Below are 26,179 nucleotides of genomic sequence, written 5' to 3' on the forward strand. Positions count from 1 at the left end.
GGTGGAACAAACAAACAACCGTCCCCTCCTCCTCCTCCTCCTCCTCTGCTTCTTTCCCTTCCGCGGCTGCCCTTGTGCGCTTCGCCCGCGCGCCCGCGAGGCCCTGGTCGGTGGAGCGGCGCCAGGCGAGCGAGGCGAGCTGGCGTTATCGAGCGCCCGAAAGGAAAGAGACTAGAGGGGGGAGAAGGAAAAAACAAAACACGTTTCGGGGGACCCAGTTTTGCAAAGTGATTGAAAATGAAAATAAAAATAAGAGGGTGGGGGAAATATGAAAAATGCCTCCATGGCCAAAAAATATTAAGACCCGGTCACGATGGGACAAACACGAGCAAAGGCGGCCGCCGGCTCTGTGCATGGGGGGGACTCGCGGAGAAGAGGTGCCCTGCTCGGCTCGCCCGATCAGAAGCACCACCAGCTTCCCCCAGAGCTCTCTGGCGCTCTCCCTCCCTCCCTCCCCGCCAGCTTCCTTCCACGGGCAGCCCTTCCAAAAAAACAGCCCAGGAAACACGCGATCCTGACACAACAGCCACGATCCTCGGCAAAACGCCCCGCGCCTCCTCGCCTTCCAAAATGAAACTGACAAGCGTCAAAACAGCCACCCTCTCTGCTCCCTGCAAGCAGAAATTGACTAGCTCAGGAGAGGCAGGCAGGCAGCAAACCCTGCCGGGGAGACTGACAAGGCTTAAGAGCCAAGCATGGCTTTCCCCCCCCCCCCTCCTGGTGGCTCTGGGCGATTGGAGAGCAGGGGGAGCCCTCTGCGCGCCCGCCCGCCCGCCTTCCACCTGCCGCGCCAGGGAGAAGGAAAGAGAGGGGGACACACACATACAACGCGAGAAACAGACCCCCCCTTTGCAAAAGCACCAGCAGCGCCGAACGGGACCAGAGCCTCCCCCCCCCTCCAGCCACCTCCCCCTCCTTGCTCAAAAAGCCCCCGATTTCCAGGCAACAAAAAAGGTGGCAATGGGATGGATGGAAATGAAAGAGGCGCAGCGCGCAACGGAGCCCTGGCACCGCCGCCGTCGCCGCCAGCATCTTGGCTGCGTTGCTATTGTTATTGCTCTCAATATTATTATGGTTATTATTCTGGTTATTATTAATCATCCTCATCCAACGAGGCACGGCGCAGGCAGCAGCAGCAGCAGCAGCAGCAGCAGCAGCCCGGACAGCGGCAGCAATGCAAAGCAGCGAGCGAGAGCGAATCACCTGGTCTCCGCGCTTTCCTAGAAACTCCTTGCATCACCACTTCTAAGAACCCCAGTTCTAAGAATCAACACAGCTCAATTCTCGGAATTTGAGCGGCAGGCGCTACCATCGCAGGCAGCCCGGGGAGGATCCAGGGGAAGGGCTTTCTGCCAGGAGGGGCCAAAGGGGGCCCGGAACCCACTCGAGAACACCCCCGAGTTTGTAGAGAGACTAATGGAAAGGGTCTCCAAGGAGACCCCCGGGAAAAAGCTTGCGGGAAGGGGCCAGGAGGGAGGTGCGGGCCCCGGGCCCCCCCGTCGCCAATGGTAGGCTCCTCTCTGGCAGTCACGTGGGGACCTTGCCTACCGTGACGTCAGGGATCGGCCTCAATACAATGTTGCAGAGTTCTATTCGCTTTCCTCCCCCCCTCCTCCCTCCCGCCCGCCTCCCCCCGCTGGAATTCTGAGAACTAATTTGCTTGGCGGTGACATAAGAGAAATCCGGGGATCCGGGGCGAATTCCATTTCGCAGCTTCGGTTCCCACCCCCCCATCCCAGCATCTCTTTAAGGGGAGAAAAAAAAAAAAGCTTTAACAACCCCCCCCCTCGTTCCAAAGGCTTTTGCATTTGCTTTTCAGGTCCTAAGCAGAGAGAGAGAGAGAGAGAGAGAGACCCAAAACATGGTGATAATAATATGCAGCTTTTGATGAAGGGGGGGGGGGGTTGCTTTGACTTTTTGCTTTTTCTCTCCCCGCCCCCCACCGCCGCCAGCAATATTCAGTAGGAAAGGGGAGAAAAAGAAACGAGAGCAGGAGGAGGGCAAAGAGAAATCCTCGTTGCGCCGCAGGCGCTGTTAAGGGTGAAGAATTGGAGTAAGTTTCGTATTTTTAAAAAACTGAAAAAGGAAGAAGCGGGGGGGGGGGGGGACACCCAGACCTGCAGTTTTTCGGGCTGAGAGCGAGGAAGAAGGAGGAGAAGCCCGTTCAGAAATAAGACGCTTTTGTTTTTTGCTTTGTTTTGTTTTTCTTCTTTGCTCTACTGGGGAATTTTGCGTGTGTTTGTGCGTGCAAATACCTTGTCTTTTTTTTTAATTTATCGACAGTGCGTTTGTGGAACGTTCCTTTCGAGAGAGACCTGGGACTTGCTTTTTGCTTTTTTGGAAAACATCTCCTCTGGGCTCTTGTGATTTCAGAGAAGGGGGAGGATTCGCTGCTGGAGAAACAAGGTCGTGGCTTGTTTGTGGATTCTTGTTTTTGTTTTTCCGTTCTAGATACTTTTTCTAGAAGTTTTTCAGTTTCGTGGGGTTCCCCCTCCGTTTCAACTGGCTCTTCCATAAATCAAGGACTCTTGATCAAACTCAATTTGCTGGGAGGACTCACTCGGCTTATCTTTCTGAAGGATTCTGGCGTGGTGGTTCGGTTCTGGGACGCTTCACTTTTCCCCCCTTTCCCCTGTTCAGATTGTGGGCCTTCGGGGGCTCCCAAATGGACCAGCTCCTTTCACTCCTTTGCAGTGGGGAAGGCAAGAGGAAAAGTTGCAGAAGGAGCCCACTTTGCTTATGGTGGAACCGCAAGCGGGCCTTGCAGTACCCACGCCTGGGTTGCAGCTGTGGGGTGGGCAGCTGGGTGACGGGGCAGGGGAGATCCAGACTCCCTTGTGCCCTGCAGGCTGGGTCATAGCAGATCTCTGGCTTTGAAGGGGAGTTGTGTGTGTTGGGGGGGGGGGTGTTCCATCTGGAGCAAATGTAAAATGAAACCAAGGTTTGGGAATCCCTGGCTGTCAAAACAGTTTTCTGCCTCGAAAGCTTGTCCTTGATTAGAAATGAGAGCAGTTTAATGCGGATCGTTCTGCGTGCTCCAGAGTCTCTGCAAAGCCTTTATTTTAAAGTTGTAGATTGAAAATTATTGCTAGGAATTTTTTTTTTTGGGGGGGGGGGTTATTTGTTCGCTTTGTAGCATTTCAGAACTGCCTGTGTGTTTGTGTGAAAAGGCCTCCCATCTTTTTAACTGTTGAAGGAGACTTTAGACCTGGAAACATGTGTGGCCTGTTGGGTTTTATCAAGCTAAATAGATTGTAAATATATATATGTATCTCTGCATGGCCTGAGAGGGGGCATGGAGGGGGAAGACGGTTTGCCAAAACTTTGAGGATCAAAGGTGTTGTTGTTCTTGTTTTGGAACGATGCAGATGTCTTTCCGACTTTCACTATATCAGGGCCTAACCAGCATGCCATCCTATCAAGCGGAGTTCTCAATTATTTGTTTATTTAATGATAATAAACCTCTAATTGTTATGAGATTGTGGGAGGATCTATAAATAGCTCAGTGACTCTTTCTCTCTTAAACTCCCCCCCCCCTTTGACAGAAGGGGGAGGGGAAGAGAATCAAGGAAGCTCGATAAACTATGAATGGGAATTTGTTTACAACAATCTCTCCAAGTTTGAATCACAGCACAGTCACACTGGCTAATCAAATTGCTTAGGGAAACTGATTAAATGACATGCAAATTGTTTGAAACACTCAGCTGTAACTTCAGTGTGTGTGTTTAATTCTCAGTATAAATATTGCATAGATCCTCTCAGATCTTTGAGAAAGGAAGAAATACGTATGATTTGGGGGTTATGCACCTTCCAGCGATTAATGTCTTGCAGAGAATCCAGACCTTAAATGCAGTTTAAGAAAAACTGCAATTCAGGAACATGGATTTATCTCATTTTGTCAATTGCAGAGCAAAGGGCACAATGTTTTGGTGGATGTCTGCAAATAGAGCCATAAATCAGAGGGACGATTTGTCCTTGCGTTTGTTTGCTTGTGTGCAGATAGATAACAACTATATTTACAAGTCATTATTTTCCTGAAAATAAAAATCTATATTTTCCTGAAATTTAAATCTCTCGAGTTTGAGGCAGTGAATGGGCTGTTCGAACGGTTTGACATTGACCACTTTAATGCTTTAGCACAATCGCAGTTTGAAAGGGGAGACAAAATTCCTATTGTGTTTCCTTGGAGTATGAAAACTCGTTTCAAATTCATTATTGCGAACCATGCTCCCACCCACTAGATGACAGGATGTCAGCCAATACAGAGCCAAAAAGAATATAAATGCATATGTGTGTTGTAAATAATGGACCAAACTGGCTGAAATTATTTACTTGGATGTCTGCCTGTGGCCCCAAGTAAAATGGACCTCAAGGCTTTGAGTGCGCCTCCTATTTGCGCTCCTCCCTGTGTGTCATTGTCTGCCCGCAGCCTAATATTTCCTCCCTATAGGCTGATTTTAAGTGGGGAAGAAATGTATTATTCTTCAGAGCCATTCCCCTTCAGAGGTCAGAGGGTAGTGTTCCTAAAGTAGCCAGAGGGGGCACTGCAGAGCAGGAGGAAGAAGCCATGAATCGCCTTTGCAAGTTCCCAGCTGGGTTTCAAGCGCTGTTCTCAAGGGACCAGATTCCCCCCCTGCCCCCCCCCAAGCCCATCAACCCTGCAAAGCGAGCGTCTTTTAGCAAGTGCACACAAACACACACATTGCACCTGCTTCCATGTTTTTAAAGCCTCGGTAGAGAGGCCCCGAGAAAAGGATCTGGGTAGGAAACAGCTGTTTGTTTATTTGCAATAGCCCCTCTGTGCAAAAGAGAAAAGAATGGGGAGGAATATCTGATTTTGCCATTTTCCCATTGCATGCTTTGAAGTCCCAGTGTTTGCAAATATCCCAGCAAGGTGTCATCTCCATAAGTATCTGTCAGGGATGCTTTAGCTGAGATTCCTGCATTGCAGTGGAGCTGGACTAGATGACACTTAGGGTCTGTCCCAACTGTACGGTTCTATGATTCTAAGTATCTGGGAGGGTCCCCAATTCTGTTACACCCCATTCCCCACTTTGAAAGTGGAACCTGCCATTTTTAATATGGGAATCGCGAGACTGAATGCCCTCGCACAGTTGACTGTGAGGGGGAATTGTCTTACCGAGATGAACAACATTGAGAGCCCTGGAAAGGCACAATATAAATGCAAAGCCAAAGTGTATATGGGGTAAAAAGGTATAGACAGGAGCCTTGATCGATAGGTGGCTATGGAATTCGACCACCCACCATGCATACTGGAGATGAGGGAGAAATTGAGTTCGGTTTTGCATTTAAAGGCAAACCGACCTAATTCGCACTTTCTGTGAATAATAAGCAAACCGAAAAGTGGAAGTATCCTTCGAAATTTGCACTTTTCTGAATTCTGCAAGGCAGTTCTACAGCGGAGTAATGTGTACGGAAATGCATATTCTGGTGCAAAGTATGTATGCATTAAAGGCATACATTACTGGTTTTTTTCTTTCTTAAAGAAATCGTAACATTCTTTTCAATAGTAGCAAAAGAGAAAAATCATGGACAACTCTGGCACAATGCAATGCAACAGAATTACATACAATATTAAGTCTGCTATACACCTGAAAGCCCAAACTAAGTCACTAATATTTTCAAATAAAACTGCCATGAAGATGACTGAATCACTGGAGGCTCTCTAAACTCACCTCCGCCATTAATAAACTTTAAGAAGGGATATTATTCTTTATCAAACAAGCTGAGTTCAGTCTCCCCTTGAATTACTCAGCAGTGGTTAGATGTTTCAAGAGATGTTTCGATGTTTCGAGGGAACTCTACCTCATGCATTGTTATAACACATCTCTTTTACATTATATTGTAAATTACACTGTGATCTTCAGATGAAGGGCGGTATAGAAAGTTAGTTAGTTAATAAATAAATAAATAAATAAATGTTGGCATTTGCCCTTTAGATTTCCAGTCCTTGTCTCACAGAAGCTAACAGCAGAACTGTCTGAGTCTTACGTGCTGCTGCAGAATGTATTGGAGGGAAATGTTTTTGCAAAAAATATGTTTATTAGGCAGATCTGCATGCAGAATTGTGTATATTAGGAGATATTTGCAGTAGCGATGAATATTTATGAAAACTTTGAAAAGTGGTTTTTTAAAAAATAAAAACTGATATGGAAAGGTGAAGTGAATTTAACATTTGCAAAAAATGAGAAACTGAAGGAAACTGAAACTGACCATTTTGCCCACCCACCCCTCATGAAATACAATAAATAAGGTCCCTTATATTTTAAAATCTTAGTTCTGTCTCCAGCTGGTTCATCTATATATTTTCATCCAGCTCTCACTGTGGATCCTGCCCTCTCCATCGATTTTGCTTCATGCAGCTGAGGAGGGAATTTAGCTTTCACCCCAGGACCCTGCCGGATAAGTCACTGATTTTCCCATATAAGTGAATGGAGGGGCTTTTGTTTCATCTGAGAGCAATCAGGAGATAATGGGGTGTGGGACATCCACTGTGGCCAGTGGGGATGGCTTGGCCCTGCGTGCAGGAAAAAACCCACAACAACAACAACAACAACAACAACAACAACAACAACAACAACAAGTGGGCATCTGCTTTGCATTTGGGTTGGAGCTGCTATTTCTGATCGGATGGAAATTAAAACGGGCATATTTGAGCCTTGGCTCCGCAGCCAAATGGCTCACTCTTGTCTGCCCACTCCCTGGCCTCGCATTCGGAGAAGTTAGCCTGCTGTTTCCCTTCCTGGAAAAGCTCTGTGCAGGGATGGCACAAAACATTTTAGCCATTTAATTGTCGTGCTCTTAAGTGACCGTTCGATGAGCAGTCAGGTTAAAATGCACATTGCAGGACCCCAGCAAGCACCCTCGAAATAACCCTCCTCTCCAAAGCTTTACTGATCCAGAAAATGACTTAAACACAGGAGTGTTCGATGATGCCGTTGAGACGTGAACATGTTTACTTGGAAGTAAATCCCAATGATTTCAACATGCCTTGGAGGAGCTTAGCCAGAGTGCTGCTTCTAGGAGCAGATCTACACTCAAATTCATCCCTTTAAATAAGCTGACATCCTGTCACTAAACTTGTTTTTTTCGATTGGAGGAATTAAGCAAATGAAGTGTCCTCTGAAGGATGGTGCCTAAATCACCAAAAAGGCACAGATATTTTGTAACGAGGGCCCTGTCACGGGATCTTTTCCTAAGAGGACTGAAGCACAGATTATGAAATACACATTTTAAAGTCACAATTTATTCTTACGGTACAATTCTGTTATGCTTTTGCAACTGCAAATAATTTCTATTTTGATACAGTGGTACCTCGGGTTACAGACGCTTCAGGTTACAGACTCCGCTAACCCAGAAATAGTACCTTGGGTTAAGAACTTTGCTTCAGGATGAGAACAGAAATCGCACGGCAGCAATGGGAAGCCCCATTAGCTAAAGTGGTACCTCAGGTTAAGAACGGACCTCCAGAACGAATTAAGTTCTTAACCTGAGGTGCCACTGTACCTTCTCTTGTTTCCCCTCACCCAAATTGTATGGTTCAGAGGGAGCAGAACTTTAGCTTGATGATTTCTGGGTGAATAACTGATGCAGTCCATTTTGCATGCCACAGTGCCCCCCAAAACTGAGAGCTGGGACATTGGGAGGGGCAAACAAGAGAAATCATGCAACTGTCTGGAACTCAAAAGAAGTGTTTGCAAACCTCCAAACTTCAATCAAGTCCCAAATTGGAATCTCCGGCATTAGAAATCTGAATGTGAAGCTTTTCAAAATTTGAAACTCTAGCCTTGTGGGTGTCTTGCGGATTGCACTGGCAGGCATGAAATGTGAAATCCCGTAAGCTGTCAGCTGTCAAGTGCTAAATGCTGGGCCATGCCCTGCTAGCAAACAGCATTGCTTGTCAGCTATCAAACAGTGTCGACTGGCAGTCATCAAAAGGTTTGGAATCAAATAATCATGAGGCTGGTTTCAATGCAAGTTAAGAAATCTTTGGTGAATATTGCTTGGCAAATATTCGAGCATTCAGGGAAGAGTTAGCAGCCGTTTTGTTTGGGCTGCACTTTTGGTTCTACGGCCGTCCCAAACCCGATGAAGGCTGTTCAGTGATCTCACAGTCCAAGAGGAACTGGCCTTAGATAGGGTGATCTCCAAGACCCTGAAGGAAAGCTGCCGAATTTATTCCTCGGTTTTCTTCCTGGTTCTTCACCACATGGTTTAAGGGCAGGAGCGACAATAGAATAATGTGCAGTTCTAGGGAGCAGAACGAGTCCAGTTCCAAAAGAAAGCAAAGCCCTTCCAAATGGAGCAGGGCAGCTCACGGGAAATTAAACCGGTTGCATGTTTGTGTTGTGTTGACTGCTGTCCTGTCCTTGGTTGTGACAGACGCACACCTTTCCCTCTCTGACGTGGAGGCTTGACAGCAAGGCCCACGCGGTAACATGACAGCTGTCATTACATGCAATCAACCCTACCTTCCATGGCAGGACATAATGGAACTTGTAATATGTTTCTTCTTCTTTTTCTCCTTCCTATTTTCAAAATTAACCTCCACCTACGTTCCTCACTCTTCCCCCCACGAAAACGAGAGAAGAATGCGTATTTTAATAACCCAATTACATCTTCAATTGCAACAATTTTAGGGAGGGGAAGCATTAACCTATTCAGGGAACACAGGCTCATAAACGAGCTTGATAAGTTGCCCTGTAGCACATCTCCACTGTGGTTTAGAGACCCTCAAAGTGATTTATGTGATGCACAGAGGGAAAGTAGATTTTCACCTTTTTCAGACCACAAAAAATATTTATGGGAAATTATCTCTGGAATTTTAATCCATGCATTTTTTAAAAATTTTAAAACTTTGATTTATATCCCACTTTTAGAAGCCAAGGCAATGTACAAGGGGTTCCCCAGAAGTCTCCCACCTGGATTATGACAAGAAGACATGTTTAGCATCTGCAATGAGGTAGCTTCATGAGTCTTCGGATCATGTATTATTATTATTATTATTATTATTATTATTATTATTTCTGCGGATACTCAAAGGTATGCAGTACTGGCACCATTATATCTGGAAGAAAAGCACTGGTTAAAAATGTGGCACTTACTGTAATGACTTCATGAAGAGTACCAGTACCATTTTTTCTAGAAGAAAAGCACTGGTGATTATTATCTAAAGATATCTAACAAGGAATGTGTGTGCATATGTGAAACCGATAGTCATTCCTGACTGATTAACCCAGATTAAGAACAGAGTGGGCATATTCCATGCATATTATCTGGTGGATATAAAACCCATCTGCTTTTGTCCTTGCAGTGGTGAATATTATGGGCTACATTTTAATGGTGTCGGGTTGTTTTTTTTAATTAAATTGAACGTTTCCTCTTTTTCTTCTTCTTCGCATGAGCCCATAAAATACAAACAAGGGCATCCACCCTTGTTATCCCCCTTCATCCCTCAATATGTCAAAACAACATAACTATTGCACTGCCAGCTTTGTACTAGCTGCCTCTTGAGCATCCTAACCAAAATGTGGATTGTTTGCACATTAGGGAGAGCCCTGTTGCCTGCTATTTGTCCAGTTAGTGAGCACTTCAGCCTTACGTTGCAATCGATCTAGCTTTCTTCGTTTTCCTCCTCCTCTTCTTCTTCTTTTTAAAAAGTTTGAGGCTGGGTGGCAGCTTTCTGTACAGCCCCTGTGCTATTTCCAGGTCTGACATATAATTTTCTCCTGCTACTACCTTTCTTATTTGTTTGTTCCCAAGCGTCGGTATAATTCACAGCAGACTGCTTGAGGTGTCCCAAGATCTTATCTCCCTGATGTTCAGTTTTTAACTGCCTGCTTGCTTGCTTGCTTAATGTACATAAACATCACATGGCCGTATGATTTTTATTTTTTTTAATATTATGTGTCTTCTGGTTTTATAGCATCAGCAATACATGTAACCAGGCTGCTAGGGTTTGCTTTTCTGCTCCTTGCCTGGACTACAGATGCACTTAAATAATTAGCTGAGAGCAAGCCTCCAACTGATCTCCAAAACAGCATTCTAGTTTATAATACCAGTGATGGCAGAATTGTTTTGAAATGGGCGCTGCACTAAAGCTGAACTTTTGCAAAAGCATCATAATGTGTTCCTTCGTATGATGCAGCCCAAACATTTCCAGGCCCCTTGTTCCCATAAGCTCATCTCCTCATGCCCCTTACCCAACTCTATAAAAGGCATTATTCGGAACAGCAGTTTGCACAACTCACTAAGCAATACAATTCAGAAACAGCAACAATTAATTGCACGGTTATCCAAAATCCAATTAAAACTAATTTGTTTAATTCAACAAAATTGATGATCCAACTTTTCTGATAGTCATTTATCCCTCCGGGACCGCCCCCCCCTTGCCTCTTAACATCACCTAGGTTACTCCCCTCCCCTCGAGTGGTACCACCCAATTTGGTAACCAGTGTTTTAGATCATTTAAACGAGTGGACTGGCTGATTTAGATACATCCATCATTGCTTAACCCGGTGCTGAGTGTCTAAAGTTGGGAAGGAGAAGATCTGTACCTCTTCAGAGCTGCTTGGAGGGATGCAAATGTTCCCCACCCCAGATCCTATAGCCCTTGGGCAGGGGACAAACCTTAGGATCACTGCAGGGGACAACCTGGGTGCTGAATTTAGGACTTAATACATGTAGAACTTTGCATCTCCAAACATGACCTCCTCTCTTCCTATGAGTAGACCCAGGGCCGGATTTAGGTTTGATGAGGCCCTCAGCTCCTGAAGGTCATGGGGCCCTTTCTATGTCCAGCTGTCCTTTGTCAACAACGAATAGCCACTGTTTTTTGTGTTGAATGTATGCTATATGGTAATTTATGGACCTCATAGGAGCCTATACAACACAAAACACTGTTGCTATATGTAGGTTTTATTTTATTCGTCTTTTATCTTGGAAATGTGCATCCAGGGTTTGTTTTCCCTTCCTTTAATTTTTTGGGGGACCCCCCCAAGAGAGTGGGGCCCTAAGCTAGAGCATGTTTAGCTTATACGTAAATCTGGCACTGAACAGACCCCATCGTTTTCTTCCCCTAAGAACATGCATGTGTCACAAATGCCTTTCTGCAACGAGAGGCGTGGTTTGAGCATTCCTGGAAGTTAGGCTTTTTAAACCAGAAAACCCTTTGCTACCTCAGAGGTGTGGGAGCTAATTGTGGCTGCTTCGTGGTGACAATCCCTTAAAAGCTTTTGTTTATTAGGCGTGATGGCTTTTTTTTTTTTTTTTTAAAAAGAAAGATTTCCATTTGCAGAGTCAGTATACCTCCGAAAGCCAAACGCTTGAGCACAAATATTGGGGAGGGGGCATTCTGAGGGCCCCACACTCTGCTGGTGGAGAATCTGCTTGGGCAGAAGATGCAGGATTAGGTGGGCAAATGGCCTAATCCAGGATGAGCCTTCAGTTATTCCTACGAAGGAAAGGCACAGTCCTCTCCATCTCTCCAACTGAACTTTGGTAATGATCAAGCCTGGGTAAAGTTCCACATGAAGTATTACAATCTGGGAGGATGTAGGCAGATTTATATAAATAAATTTCTGCTATTAGAGGCCAGAATGCTCTGTGCTTTAAGTGCAGTATTTTCCCGTCTATAAGATGCCCCCATGTATAAGATGCCCCTTATTTTGGGGGACTCCGATTTAAGAAAACGAGGGGAGATACTATCTGTGTATAAGATGAGCCCAGATTCTGAGCATTATTGTAGAGTAAAAAAACTACATAGTCTTATACACGGAAAAGTACGGTATATTGCCAGGGTGAATATTCTATCACCGCCTCATTTCCCACTCTTTCATTTCCCCCTCTCTGGTTGTTTTGCCAAATGTAGGAATACATTTAAGCTTAACCATTTGGAGCTCTGGTATTCAAAGGTTTGGCAAATTGCCCTTCTGGAAAAGATATCTCAGAAACTGAAAGTATCTAAAGAACTTGATGGCATGATTTTATTCCATATGCAAATACTGAGTTTCTACCAGCATATGCAAAGGTCTAGCTCATTTAAGACGAGATAGAACCTTTATTCTCAATAATGATGGGACTCACACCAGTGGAGAATGCTTTTATTTTATAAATCTTTATTATTTGCGAAGGGAATCTTTGCAGGAGTTAAGATATTATTATTTCCTTGGAGCTTCCCTGTGCCTTTGTGCCCTTTCAGACTGTGACGCTTTGTGGTTTAAACGTCTGATTCTTTGTCTTTCTTTTTCTGTTTTTGTTATGTTTGCCCTTTGTTCATAAATCAATAAAAGAAAATAAATCCGGAATATTAAAGTGGAAAACGCAGCATTTAGAAATTATAACAGAAATGTGTTGGAAATATCAAAATACCATGGCTAGTTTTCCAGAGCTCAATGAATAAACATGAGATATATTGGCAAAACTGTATCTTCTCTTGTCTTCTTTCTTTGAGTTAAATTATTTCTGCTAAGTTTTGACATTTCCGTGACGTGCCACACTTTGACAGATAGAGATGTACTGCAACACCGATTCTTTGCAACAATTATCTTGGTCGCTGCCTGAAGCTTTGGGAATCCGTAAAGGAGTTGTGCTCTGCCTAATAAATCTAAATAACCCAGCCAATAGATCTGACGAGAAAACCCACAGTCTCATTAATTTTATTTTCCTTTCAACTGCAGTCCTACTCACACCGATCTGAGAGTAAGTCCTATCGAACTCAGCGGGACTTTGGAATAAACATGCTAATTTCTAAACTCAATAATATTGTGGTCCGTTCTACAGATGTGTAGGAAAACTGCAAACAAACAGTTGTACCACCAGGGTTTATTAAAGTGCTCTCTGTATATTTTTTCCAATTCATGCGGTGCGAAATGCAAATTTGCAAAGCATCCCACAATGGCTTTTCTCTAAGGGAAATTCCTTCGTGAAGTTCTTGCACAACTCTGATCCCATAATGCTTCTCCCCCGCACAATGTCCTATTTTGCTGGACATTATTTCGAGACAGATAATGATGTCAGTACCATATATTATAGTTGAATAAAACTTTGATCGTACCGCTTTGAATTCTGTGCCACAGTTAATCACTATGTATCAATTGAGCCGAGGGAGGACCCAATCCCATTTACTCTCTGATCATTAAGGGTATCTTCACATTCAAATTATTGAAGCCAGCAGGGATTTCCCCCTCCCCTCGTAAAATGCGTAATCAATTGATAACCGATTAAGCAAGTCCTCTTTTGAAATACACCCTTGACTCATCCCATCCCAAATTTTCTTATCCAGTGTGTGGTGAAATACATTTCCAATTTGATTTATTTACTTCCTTATTTTCTTTCTTTCTTTCTCTCCTGCAATAACTGGCACAGAGGCCAGTTGTGCCCAGGGAGGAATTTCCTTGCCGTTTCATGATTCTCAGAGACTTATTCATTTATTATTTCATGTATTTATTGCATTTATAACCTCTTCTCTCCCCCCCCCAAGGAGCTCAAGGTGGAAATACGTGCCTTCTTCCCCTCCTCATTTAATCCCCACAACATCCTGACAAGGTAGGACAGGCTGAAAGGTGGAGACTGGCACCCAGCGAGCTTCATGGCCCTGGCACTGGTATCTCCCAGCCCTTAGTCCAACAAATCTAACCACTACACCACACTGCCTCTCTCAACAGAGGCAAATAATTGCTCACCTTCTAACATTGTGCATGCCATCAAATGCCAGCAGTGCCCTTCAGCTCTCTATATTGGACAAACAGGACAAACCCTACGCCAAAGGATAAGTGGACATAAATCTGACATCAGGAATCGCAAGACAGAGAAGCCAGTAGGAGAACATTTCAGTCTCCCAGGACATTCAATACAGAATCTCCAAGCAGCTGTCTTATTACAAAAGAATTTCAGAAACAGGCTTGAAGGAGAAGTTGCTGAATTACAACTTATCACTAACTATGGAAAACTATGGAGAGACCTGGCCTGAATAGAGATATGGGATTCCTGTCTCATTACATATGCTAATCATCTGCATACTATCCCTTGCTTTTTCCTGTAGGACTAATTGCAGTCGTTAACAGTCGTCATGAGTCAATCACCCATCTCCTAAAACCCCACCCCACCCTCCCACTATATATAAGGGTCTGGTGACTTCTGTTTCAGTGTATCTAAAGAAGTGTGCATGCACATGAAAGCTTATACCCAGAACAAACTTAGTTGGTCTATAAAGAGCTACTAGACATTTTTTTATTATTTTTATTATTATTATTCCAGAAGCAAATAGTTAACCAAAGAGAAAAAGTCCTTCCTGGTTCTGTTCTGATTTTGTGGGGTGAGGGAAGTGACGCTGAGCTTAAAGAGCCTTACTCTCGAGTAAGTCCACAACTTCGGAGACCCTTTAGAGGTGCTGGCTTAAAAGAAGACTATGGATGGCTGTGATATGTCTGGTTATTATTTATGGATAGCATTTATGTGTCCCAAGTCTGCAAGGTTTATAATAGCAATGCACACGTCTGCACACAGACAACAGACACATACAAAAATCAGGTTGCAAATTTGGGAAAGTCCCGCTGGAGAAACACTGTCAATCAAAGCAGACAGTTCTGGACTAAGATGGATCAATGGATTTGATTCAGGATACGACAGATTTCCATTTCCAATCATTGCATTCTTAAACTTGCCCCGTACCACTAAAACAGAATGCTTCCATTATATTTGATATTTCTCTAAGCAAACCATGGTGATATTTCAGATCCCTTCTTCTGTTGCAGATGATGGAGACACGTTAGCTGAATATAATTATCAATATATAGCAAGACAGCAGTGACTTTGTATTTGCTATAGGGTCCTTTCGGGTCGGGGGGAGTTCTCTGCAAGGCGGTAGGGCTAAGTATTTCCTCGGCTGCAGAGAGTGTTTTGCCAGATGTTAACTACTGAGATTTCAAGAGTGTGGACCTGAATGCAAAATCTGGGCTTTCTTAAATAGAGAGCATCTCTCAAGGCACATTTATCTCAACAGTCGCCGTTCTGCCTAACCACATAAACTACAGGCAGCAATCTCCCGGGACGTCTTCTTGAACCCGGTTTTTCACCTCGGCAATGAAAATCCCCTAAACCAATTGCCGGAGAGCTATTGTAATAGTTTTGAGGGCCTAAATGCATATCAAATTCCATCGTAATTCTTTTTACCTCTTTGAGGGTTTAGAATGCATAAAATGTATGAATTGTATTAAATGAAAAGTAAAAATAAGTAATATTCCTTTTTAAAATAAATAAATAAATACAGGATTTATATAGTAGCTCTGTCCTAATTTTGCTGATGCTATAAACTGGAATTTAACTTTTAATACTCGTTGGCATATTTATTCATGATTTCAGGCCGTATGCAGTGTCAGCCCTACTCAGAGTAAGCCCACTGACTGTAAGCGAGCAATCCCTATGCACAAGAAAGGGGCATAGAGGTAAGTGTCGTAAATTAAGCCAGCGTAAATTTACACCGGATCCAAACCCCAGTCACCGACGGGGCTACTAAGCCTGGCAGACAGAAAATAAAAACTTTTAAACTGTGCTCTGCTCCGTGACTCCTCTGAATGGGCTTAGGATCCGACCTCTGTTGCCATCTCTAGTCCTGCCTCTTCCATGCCCCCTTTGTGGGGGACTTACGCCAGCCTCGACTCAGCACAGGAAAATATCATTTCCGGATCAGGTCCACTGCCCATCTAAACATGCATCCTGTCGCCACAGTGGCCAAGCAGATCTTGCTCCAAATGGGCCGTGATCACCCCCAAAATCGGTGCCACTGGCAGTGGTGCTTCTCCAACACTGGCGGAGGTGGCGATCAGGCAGGGCACCCATGGGTCTGCCACCTTGATAGCTTCTGCTGCCTGAAGCAGGGCCAGATTTAGGTTTGATGAGGCCCTAAGCTACTGAAGGTAATGGGGCCCTTGATATGGATAAAAGCCCCCCATCCAAGCAATGACTATCATCAATGCAGGCAAGGAAAAAAAAAATCATTTTCATTTTTATCATCTACAATGATATTTATTTATTCATTTATTTTACTATTTATTTATTTATTTATTTATTTATTTATTTATTTATTTATTTTAATTTATTATTTGTTTATTAGAAGACATCTGAAGGCAGCACTCTTAAGGGAAGCTTTTAATGTTTGATGCATTACTGTATTTTAATATTTTGTTGAAAGCCGCCCAGAGTTGTTGTTGTTGTTATTATTATTATTATTATTATTATTATTATTATTAATTTTATAGTACAGTACACTGCTCATTGCTTTCATTTTATGGATCAGTGGTCCCGTTAGATAGCAAAATGCATGTTCGATTGCTGTTTTAGGGGTTGTTTTTAAAAGTCTGGAACGGATTAACCCGATTTGCATGACCTTCTATGGGAAAGCGCGCCTTGGTTTCGGAACGCTTTGGTTTTGGAACGGACTTCCGGAACGGATTAAGTTTGAGAACCAAGGTACCGCTGTATATAGAAATGAGCAAAGCAGTGATATTTTAGGGAGCAGGCTAGCAGGCGGGGCCCATGATGTACATCATAGGAGCCAACACAACACAAAACACAGTTGCTGCATGTAGGTTTTATTTTATTTGTTTTTTATCTTATATTTTGGAAATGTACATCCAGGTTTTTCCCCTTTAAATTTTTTGGGGGGGCCCCCAAGAGAGTGGGGCCCTGAGCTATAGCTTGTTTAGCTATAAATCCGGCACTGGGAAACCTGCAGACATCCTCCTTTTATTTCCAGCAACTGGTATTAGAAACATCGTCTGATACAGTTCAATGTCTGGAGCAGTGATTTCTCCTTCTGCTTATTTATTTGCATTTTATTAGTTTCACGTACTCAACTAATTGCAACAATATCGATTACATACCGCAGATGACACTATGGTAGGGAGAAAAACATAGGTTCTAGGTTCATTAGGAAAACTTGTCAAAAAGCTCAATTTAGCTCTATTTCAGGCCCTGTTTTCAGGAACCAGAATTTAATGTTCATTGTGCGACGATATTTCTGGTTTTCACAACCATCGTTCTTGCTGTGGTAGTTGGGGTGCCAGCCAGTCCCCTCGGTCTTGCCATTTAATAATTCCCAGAGACCGCGAGGAGGTAAACGTCCCACTTAATTGTGCTATTAAAAGCAGATTAGATCATTAGACAAATTCGTGGGTGAGAAAGGCATGGGGGCTGTGTACCACCTCCACCATTTGGGATATTATGGGCTGTATTCAACTGTGTTCTCTTCTGCGTAAGAATTAAGGCACCTCAGTTTGTCATCTCTGTTCATTTCAGTGGGTCTACTTTGAGTAAGACCAATGATGCACATGCCTCTGAATTCCAGTTACTGGTGATCACAAGAGAGAGAGCTGGCTGTTGGTTTTATGCATGGCTTCTGGACTTTGCAGAAGACAAGATACTGCATTTAATGGGCTGTTGGTCTGATCTAGCATGCTTTTTATTATTTAATAATAATAATAATAATAATAATAATAATAATAATAAACATTAGCTAAACTTGCAAGCCTCAGTCAGTTTGATCAGTATCTAATCAGCTAAAACTCTAGAAGATCATCAGGGGAGAGGCTCATTTTAATTGGCAGGGCTGAGAACTGAGTTATTTATGTATATTTTTACAGAATATCTCTGCAGCCTTTAAAGTTTTATACCGGCTCTTAAAGTTGCTCATAAGCTTGAAGGCAAAATAAAAAATATTGGAAGCAGTACTGGTTTTGGAGCTGACCAAAACCTTTCTCTCTCTCTCTTTTTTTTTTTTTACCAAATATGTAAATCTGAACTGGAATTTAATATATATATATATTATAAATTTTATTTTATAATGTATATTTTAAAACTACAGATTCCCCTCCCTAAAAATTAAGCCTAACTTTTTTTTAACATCTAGCTTTTATCAGTAAATTTAATGCAAGTTTTATATATTTTTGTAAACCACTTAGAACTTTTGATGTTTCAGTGACAGAGAAACCTGGTTAAATAAATAAATAAAAGCAATATTTCTGTGATATGATTATTAGTTTTATCCAAGTAACTTTTTAAATTACATTTTATGAATATTGTGTTATCTATTTTACATTTGTAATTATGTTTCTATGTTGTAAACCAAACTGTGGCTTTCCGGTGAAGAAAAGTCAGCAAAGTAAAAACAATCATCAATTCACCCAAGTAAAATCAGCCACAACAGTTTATTTAATTTTTTTAGTTTAGTCCATTGAGCTTCTTTTGATTCAGGTTTGTTACTTGATCAAGGACGTAAACAGAGCACGAAGCATCATTTACTGCTTCATATTGAAAGGTAACCTGCATGGAATTTGGCTAACCTGCACATTCATTTTGATTTAACAGATTAATTAATTGATCCATCACTTCACTGGCAAATGATCAGTCAACTGACAAATCTCGTAACTGGTTGACAGCCCTGGATTTAGGGCTCTTTCTCAGACCCTCCAAGTGTCCCTATTTTCCAGGGACAGTCCCGGATTTGCAGAAGCTGTCCTGGTTTCCAGTTTGATCCTGGAATGTCCCACTTTTCCTTCAGACATCCCTATTTTCACCGGAGAAATTTTGGAGCGTATGGAGTTAGGGGATCCCTGAGCTAAGGAGACAAGGAACTAAGCAACCTTTAGAAGACACCTGAAGGCAGCCCTGTACAGGGAAGGGGTGTTTTTTAAAAAAATGTTTAATGTTTTATTATGTTTCTCTATATAAGTTGGAAGCTGCCCAGAGTGGCTGGGGCAAACCAGTCAGATGGGCGGGGTATAAATAATAAAATTGTTATCATGATGGAATAGGATGCCCCTGTTTTAACTGGAGAAAAGTTGGAGGGTGTGCTTTCTCACAGATCCTAGAATCACAGGGACCCCAAGAGTCATTGAGTCCAGCCCCCTGCAATTTTCAGCTAAAGCATACCCCCCTTTTAAGCCATATGTAAAGTAGACCCCTCCTCTCAATTGTATGTTCTCAGTTATCTACATCAGTGCAGATAACAACAACAACAAAAACAATTTATTATTTATACTCCACCCATCTGGCTGGATTTCCCCAGCCACTCTGGGCGTCTCCCAACAGAATATTAAAAATACAATAAAACATCAAGCATTAAAAACTTCCCTAAACAGGGCTGCCTTCAGATGTCTTCTAGAAGTCAGATAGCTGTTTATTTCCTTGACATCTGGTGAGAGGGTGTTCCACAGGGAGGGCGCCACCACCGAGAAGGCCCTCTGCCTTGTTCCCTGTGACTTCGCTTCTCGCAATGAGGGAACCACCAGAAGACCCTCGGAGCTGGACCTCAGTGTCTGGGCAGAACGCTAGGGGTGGAGACGCTCCTTCAGGTCTACTGGGCTGAGGCCGTTTAGGGCTTTAAAGGCCAGTACCAACACTTTGAATTGCCCTCTCCTCCTCCACGAATCTGTCTAATCCTCTCATAAAGCCATCTAGGATGGCGGCCATAATTGCCTCTTGTGGGGAAGAGCTCTGCGGCATAGTTTCTTTCTTTCAAAGCCAACTCTACTTCATAGCCATCATGTCTCCATTATATTGACATGGTTCTCATGCGCTCCATGCAAGTTGCACCCCAATCCAACCCCTTCCGGGCATTTCTGCCCTTCTGGCGACCATGAAGCATATTTGTGGTGTCTTAGTTGTGGGCACAGACCTTTCCCTATCAATGCTCATGTGTTGTGGCCTAGATAGAGTTACTAAATGCAATAATCCCACTGGAACAAGCTAGCCAGTGACTTGAGAGAACGTGCAGCTCTCTGGGCATTTAATTTTGGTTGGGTTATGAAACAGATTCCACCGAGCGGGTGCCACCACCGAGAAGGTCCTCTTCCTGGTTCCCTGTAACCTCACTTCTTGCAGGGAGGGAACCACCAGAAGGCCCTCTGAGCTGGACCTCAGTGTCTGGGCAGAACGATGGGGGTGGATAATAATGCTATCAGTCATACTGAGATTCCTGCATTGCAGAGGGCTGGACTAGATAACTCATTGGCTCCCTTCCAAGTCTACAATTCTATGATTTTATGAAACCACAGGAAGGGAGAGTTACTATTGTGTTCGGATCCTGTTTGCAGGTTTCCCACAGGTATGTGGTCGGCCAATGTGAGACCAGGATGCCAGACTAGATGGGCCATGGGCCTGATCCGAGGAACAGACTCCCTTGGGAGGTGGTGAGCTCTAATTCCTTGGAAGTTTTAAAACCGAGGTTAGATGGCCATCGGCCAGAGATTCTTTGGCTGCCATTCCTGTGTTGCAGGGGGGTTGGACTAGATGGCCCTTGGCATCCCAATCACGCCATTCCGTGATCTAGCGGGCTCTTCTTATTTTCTAGCTCGGATTGGGATGTTTTCGAAACCACAAGGCTGCTGCGACCACAGAAATGGGGGCAAAAGAGGAGCTGTTCCAGATTAATTAATCCGATCCAAATGGCGTGACTTTCTGCGACACACCCTTTCCGAGGAACAAAAAAAGCAGGCCAGTGAGACTGGCGCTTATAAATCTCGCAGACTGTCTCCTGGGCACATTTGGAAGCGGGGGGGGGGGGGGAGAGGATGTGCAGAGGGGCAAAGTTTGGAAATCTCAACAGCTGCTCCCAGAAGCGTCCCCCGGAGAAGCTGGCAGCCAGTCCTCATGAATTTTATTTGACTCTTTGAAATGCCAGCTTGCGTTATTTAGTTTAATAAGTTATAGGAGGGGAGAGGAAGGGAGCTGGTGTGTGTGTGTGTAGATGTCTAACACTCTCTGCCCAGCGAGCCGCAGATGTTCTGCTTTTCCTCGCCACAAGTCAAGATCTCGCTGTGACGTCGGGAGAACTCCTCGGAATCCAGAGGCTGCTTCTTCGGCCCGCCTGAGAGCTTTTGAGTCACCACTGCACGGTTGCAAGAAAAGAAAGTAGCAGGAAGAATGTGCAGTATTGAGCTGGTGCAGGGAGAGAAAGAGACTATTTCTCCTTGTCAAAACGAAAGAAAGGGTCTGGCATGACTTTTGCTCATTAGCCAGTCCTATTTGTTTGACTGTGGAGTGTTTTGGTTGCATGACTGGATCTTTTCCTGCCAGCCCAAGGGAGGGGAGCAGTCAAACCAGACTGGCCTGCCTTGTTTTCGTGCAACACGCCCTCCGTATGAACACACACACACACACACACACACACACACACACACACACCTGCCTGCACAAGGCAGGCTGCTCCACACTCCGCTCTGAGCCAGGCCTGCAACGTGCTTTGGGGAGTAGAGAGACGTTGTAGTTTTCCATTCCTGCAAAGTTCCCTTGTTTATCCCAGGCAAGAACCTTTAGACAGGGTGAGCTGCTCTTTCAAGGTGCCCCTGCTCTCCCTCTGGACAAAGTGTGCTCAAAGTCGAAGGGCAGATAAGAGGGTTTTTAAAAGGGGGGCTCCAAGGATGGGTGGTGGGCGATTGCGAACGGACAGAGGTCTTTCGCAGACTCCTTCCCTGAGACAATTGCAGTTCCCACCACCACAACCCTCAGATGCACGGAGCAATAAACCACAATAAAAGCCACAAGGCATCATGAAACAGCATCAATAAAAAATTCAAAAAAATTGCACGGAGCAGCAAAGAAAAACATTGCCGCTTTGGATGGCAAACAACCGAATGGCAAACTATTAAAATGAAATTTCCATCTCGGCACGAGGCTAAAAGCAAAATCAGACGTGGAAAAAGAAAAGGAAAGGCGGAAGGCGAAGGGAACAGTCAGGCATATGATCAGGGTGTTTGGGTTTAATTTAATGTGATATTTACATAGTATCCAAAGCCTTTAAAAAAAGAAGAAGGCAACAACTGAAATGTGGAAAGTATTCAAAACACAAGCGGGTTCAAATCCAACCCCCGCCACGATTTCTGAAGTCACGTGAAATTTGTTTTCCATGCTCACAGAAGTTATGCAGAGGGAAGTGAGTGTGATTGCTGTTGGAAATTTGGGGGTACCATTTGTTTGTTTGCATTTCAATCCCACCATTTTTTTCTGAGGAGCTCACGGTGGCAGGCCCACTTCTTCTTCCTCTCCTCATTTCATCCCCACAATAACGCAGAAGTAGGTCCAGCTGAGAGTCAGTGAATGGCCCAAAGGTCATCAATCATAGAATATCTCACCGGAGTGGTGCATGCTCTGGTTATCTCCCGCTTGGACTACTGCAATGCATTCTACGTGGGGCTACCTTTGAAGGTGACCCGGAAACTACAACTAATCCAGAATGTGGCAGCTAGACTGGGGACTGGGGGCGGCCGCCAAGACCACATAACTCCGGTCCTGAAAGACCTACATTGGCTCCCAGTATGTTTCCAAGCACAATTCAAAGTGTTGGTAAAGGTAAAGGTAAAGGTACCCCTGCCCGTACGGGCCAGTCTTGCCAGACTCTAGGGTTGTGCACTCATCTCACTTAAGAGACCAGGAGCCATTGCTGTCCGGAGACACTTCCGGGTCACGTGGCCAGCGTGACGAAGCTGCTCTGGTGAGCCAGCACCAGTGCAGCACACGGAAACGCCATTTACCTTCCCGCTATAAAGCAGTACCTATTTATCTACTTGCACTCAAGGGTGCTTTTGAACTGCTAGGTGGGCAGGAGCTGGGACCGAAGACAGGAGCTCACCCCACCGCAGGGATTCGAACCGCCGACCATACGATCGGCAAGTCCTAGGCACTGAGGTTTTACCCACAGCGCCACCCGCGTCCGTGTCAGTGTTGGTGCTGACCTTGAAAGCCCTAAATGGCCTGGGTCCTGTATACCTGAAGGAGCGTTTCCACCCCCATCATTCAGCCCAGACACTGAGGTCCAGCTCCGAGGGCCTTCTGCCAGTTCCCTCCCTGCGAGAAGTGAGGCTACAGGGAGCCAGACAGAGGGCCTTCTCGGTGGTGGCACCCGCCCTGTGGAACGCCCTCCCTTCAGATTTCAAGGAAATAAGCAGCTATCCCATCTTTAAAAGACATCTGAAGGCAGCCCTGTTTAGGGAAGTTTTTGATGTTTAATAGGTTATTGTATTTTAATATTCCATTGGAAGCCACCCAGAGTGGCTGGAGAAACCCAGCCAGATGGGTGGAGTATTATTATTATTATTATTATTATTATTATTATTATTATTATTATTATTATTACTTTGCGGCCAAGCAGGGATTTGAACCCTGATCTCCCAACTCTTAGTCTAACACTCTAACCCATGGGTAGGCAAACTAAGGCCCGGGGGCCGGATGCAGCCCAAGTGCCTTCTCAATTTGGCCCGTGGACGGTCCGGGAATCAGCATGTTTTTACATGAGTAGAATTGTGCTTTTATTTAAACTGCATCTCTGAGGTATTTGTGGGGCATAGGAATTCGTTCTCCCCCCCCCCCCAAATTGGCCCCCCACAAGGTCTGAGGGACAGTGGACTGGCCCCCTGCTGAAAAAGTTTGCTGACCCCTGCTCTAACCATTATGCAACGCTACCTGTGCAGATTATTTGGTCACTTCCCAGCTTCAGGAATCGCCCGCCTCACCCATGTCAGGCTATTCTCTCTTACACATCTGCAATGGCCTTTCCAGTCTTGTGCAGTCTTTCCATAGAAAACCAATCCTTTACCCATCAAAATTTTGTGAGTGCTAAGGCTCCTGGGCCCCTTGGAGTTGGCACCACTGCTTCCAGGGTCAGTGGCAAGTGATGGATGTGGTTTCTCACAGCTCAAACTAATAAAAACTTACATGTGCACATGTTTCCAAAGAGACCAGTTTGCTTGGCCAACTATATCACTTGAAAACACCCAAGTATCGGCACTTGACCCGAAGGAACTGGTGATAAAATTTGCAAAGGAAAAGGATTTTGAATCGAAACTTTTGAGAAACTTGCATTACAAAACCGCAGTCCAGAAGCTTATTCAAAATGACCCACGTGCTAAAACATTTCTGTCAGGGAACTGCCATCGGAGCCAGAGGGAGAGGGAGGGCTCCAGAGGGATTCCGGAGAGCGTACCGGGAGGGAGAGAAGCAGCCCATCTTCTGGGGAAAGAAATCAGCGTAACACTAGTGGAGAAGGGGGGCAGATGGGGGAATCGGCGAGGTGGCTCCATGACTCCTCGCCGGAGACCAGCGGGGAGAGCACGGGTCCTCCGCTGCCCACACCCTCCTTGCGCAGAAGGCTTCCGCGCAGGGAGAGTAGGCGGAGACTAGGCGTCAAAGAGTTTCTTTGCTGGAAGAAGTTCAAGAAACGCCCACTGACGGATTGTGCCAGCGATTGAGACAGCCACGGGCGAGTGGCTGTCCAGACAGAAAGGGTTCACCCAGGTAACTCAGCCAAGCGTGGCGCTGATTTACACACGAGCAACCCCTAGAACCATTACAATTTCCTTTTGCATTTGAGAAAAAAACAATCAAATATCATTGCATCATTTGTTTTTGCAATTTAAAATAAATTTAGTGGTTTCAACTTTTGTGCTTTTCCATTTTTTTCCTACAAGACATCTGTTTTTGAAAATGGAAATGAGCAATGGGGTGGGGATTGCAAATAGTTAGCATTGCGTATTGGCATGATTTTGAATACTATGCTCACAAAAAGTATCCTGCATTGTGCACTTATTAAAGGTAAAGGGAGCCCTGACCATTAGGTCCAATCGCGGACGACTCATCTCGCTTTATTGGCCAAGGGAGCCGGCGTACAGTCTTCTCTTCTCATGAGGAGGCCAAAGTATTGGAGCCTCAGCTTCACGATCTGTCCTTCCAGTGAGCACTCAGGGCTGATTTCCTTAAGAATGGATCGGTTTGTTCTTCTTGCAGTCCATGGGACTCTCAAGAGTCTCCTCCAGCACCAGAATTCAAAAGTGTCAATTCTTCGGTGATCAGCCTTCTTTATGGTCCAGCTCTCACTTCCATATATCACTACTGGGAAAACCATAGCTTTTACTATACGGACCTTTGTTGGCAAGGTGATGTCTCTACTTTTTAAGATGCTATCTAGGTTTGTCATTGCTTTCCTCCCAAGAAGCAGGCGTCTCTTAATTTCGTGGCTGCTGTCGCCATCTACGGTGATCCACTGCTAAGTAGTCATTGCTATTCTCTGCTGTGTATCCCCTGCACAATCTGACTTAATGAGGAAGCAACAGGCCTGCCAATTAGGAGGTGTTAAGCCAATCAAGGGCAATTAATCTCCCTCACTGACCCACCTTCCTCCAAATCAATTTTTAACTCCTTGCTGAGCAAAGTCTTTATTTTGCTTTTTACGCTGAGTAAGCAGGTGGCAGGACGAAAATAGGTCTCCTGTCGGCAGTGGGAGGGAAGGCGGGCAGAGCTCTGCCCCAGTGTGCCCTACTGATTTTGAATATATTGATATGCAGTCATATGCGCGTACCCACCCACACGCAAGGTGCGCTTACAAATATGCCTTTCCAGGAACGCCTCAGCTTGTCGCTTGCAAAGGTTTGAAATGCAAAAATAAGCGTTCCTCCCACCCTCATCGTTCTAAAAGTATTTATTTATTATTTTGCATATTTATAAAGCACAGCAAGAAACGACCGAAGAGGTCCACAAGAAGACGGAACAGGGAAAAATGCAAAAGATAACAAACTCTCAAAACAGGTAAACCATTTCTGAAAACTCTAAAGGCAATCCTAGAATTGGAAGGGACCCTAAGAGTCATCTAGTCCAATCTCCTATAATGCAGGAATCTCAGCTCAGGCATCCACGACAGATGGCCATGGTCACCATTTCTGCAGTTCTGTGGTTAATATTCCATAAACGGACAGGCCCGCCCTTTCTAGGGAAACCCCCCCCCCCCGACAGGAGAGTCTGGATGGACAAAGAAAGGACCATTAACCTATGGAACTCTCTGTCTCAGGAGAAAGTGATGGCCGCCAGTTTAGATGTCTTTAAAAGAGGATTAGACAGATTCCTGGAGAGGGCTCTCGATGGTTACTGGGTGAAGCAAACAGGGGTCTCCTAAACAAATCTTAGCAGCATCCTTTATCAAACGACAGTTCCCAGGATTATTTGAGGGAAGCCATGACTGCGAATGCAGTGGTATAAGACTGCTCCCCTTCCCCGGTGGCGCGGCATTACCGGAGGACATCCAGGACCTCACAGTGAATTGGGAGTGGCCGGAGGGATGCTCCCGGTGGTGTCATGCCCCCCCGGGTGACCAATCGGGTTAGCCAGGGGGCGTGGC

The 26,179-nt window shown here is 44.7% G+C and overlaps 1 protein-coding gene and 1 long non-coding RNA gene across 3 annotated transcripts in view; one reads left to right on the forward strand and one right to left on the reverse strand.

Moving 5' to 3' along the window:
* The window catches only part of BCL6 (BCL6 transcription repressor), a 75,930-nt gene that overhangs the window by 33,686 nt on the left and 16,065 nt on the right, over positions 1-26,179 (reverse strand). The window contains exon 1 of one of the 2 annotated variants that reach the window (XM_079977872.1): positions 1,204-1,291. The exons of the other annotated variant lie outside the window; for it this stretch is intronic. The gene's annotated coding sequence lies outside the window, so the exon portion shown is untranslated. Of the gene's footprint in view, positions 1-1,203; positions 1,292-26,179 lie in introns of those variants that run through there. 2 annotated transcript variants of the gene reach the window in all.
* On the forward strand, positions 1,529-12,442 carry LOC307217199. Its single transcript, XR_013839420.1, has 2 exons — positions 1,529-8,983; positions 12,312-12,442. It is a non-coding gene; the product is annotated as an uncharacterized lncRNA (long non-coding RNA).

This window comes from Podarcis cretensis, assembly GCF_951804945.1.
Source record: "Podarcis cretensis genome assembly, chromosome: 5".
NCBI classification, from domain to species: Eukaryota; Metazoa; Chordata; class Lepidosauria; order Squamata; family Lacertidae; genus Podarcis; species Podarcis cretensis.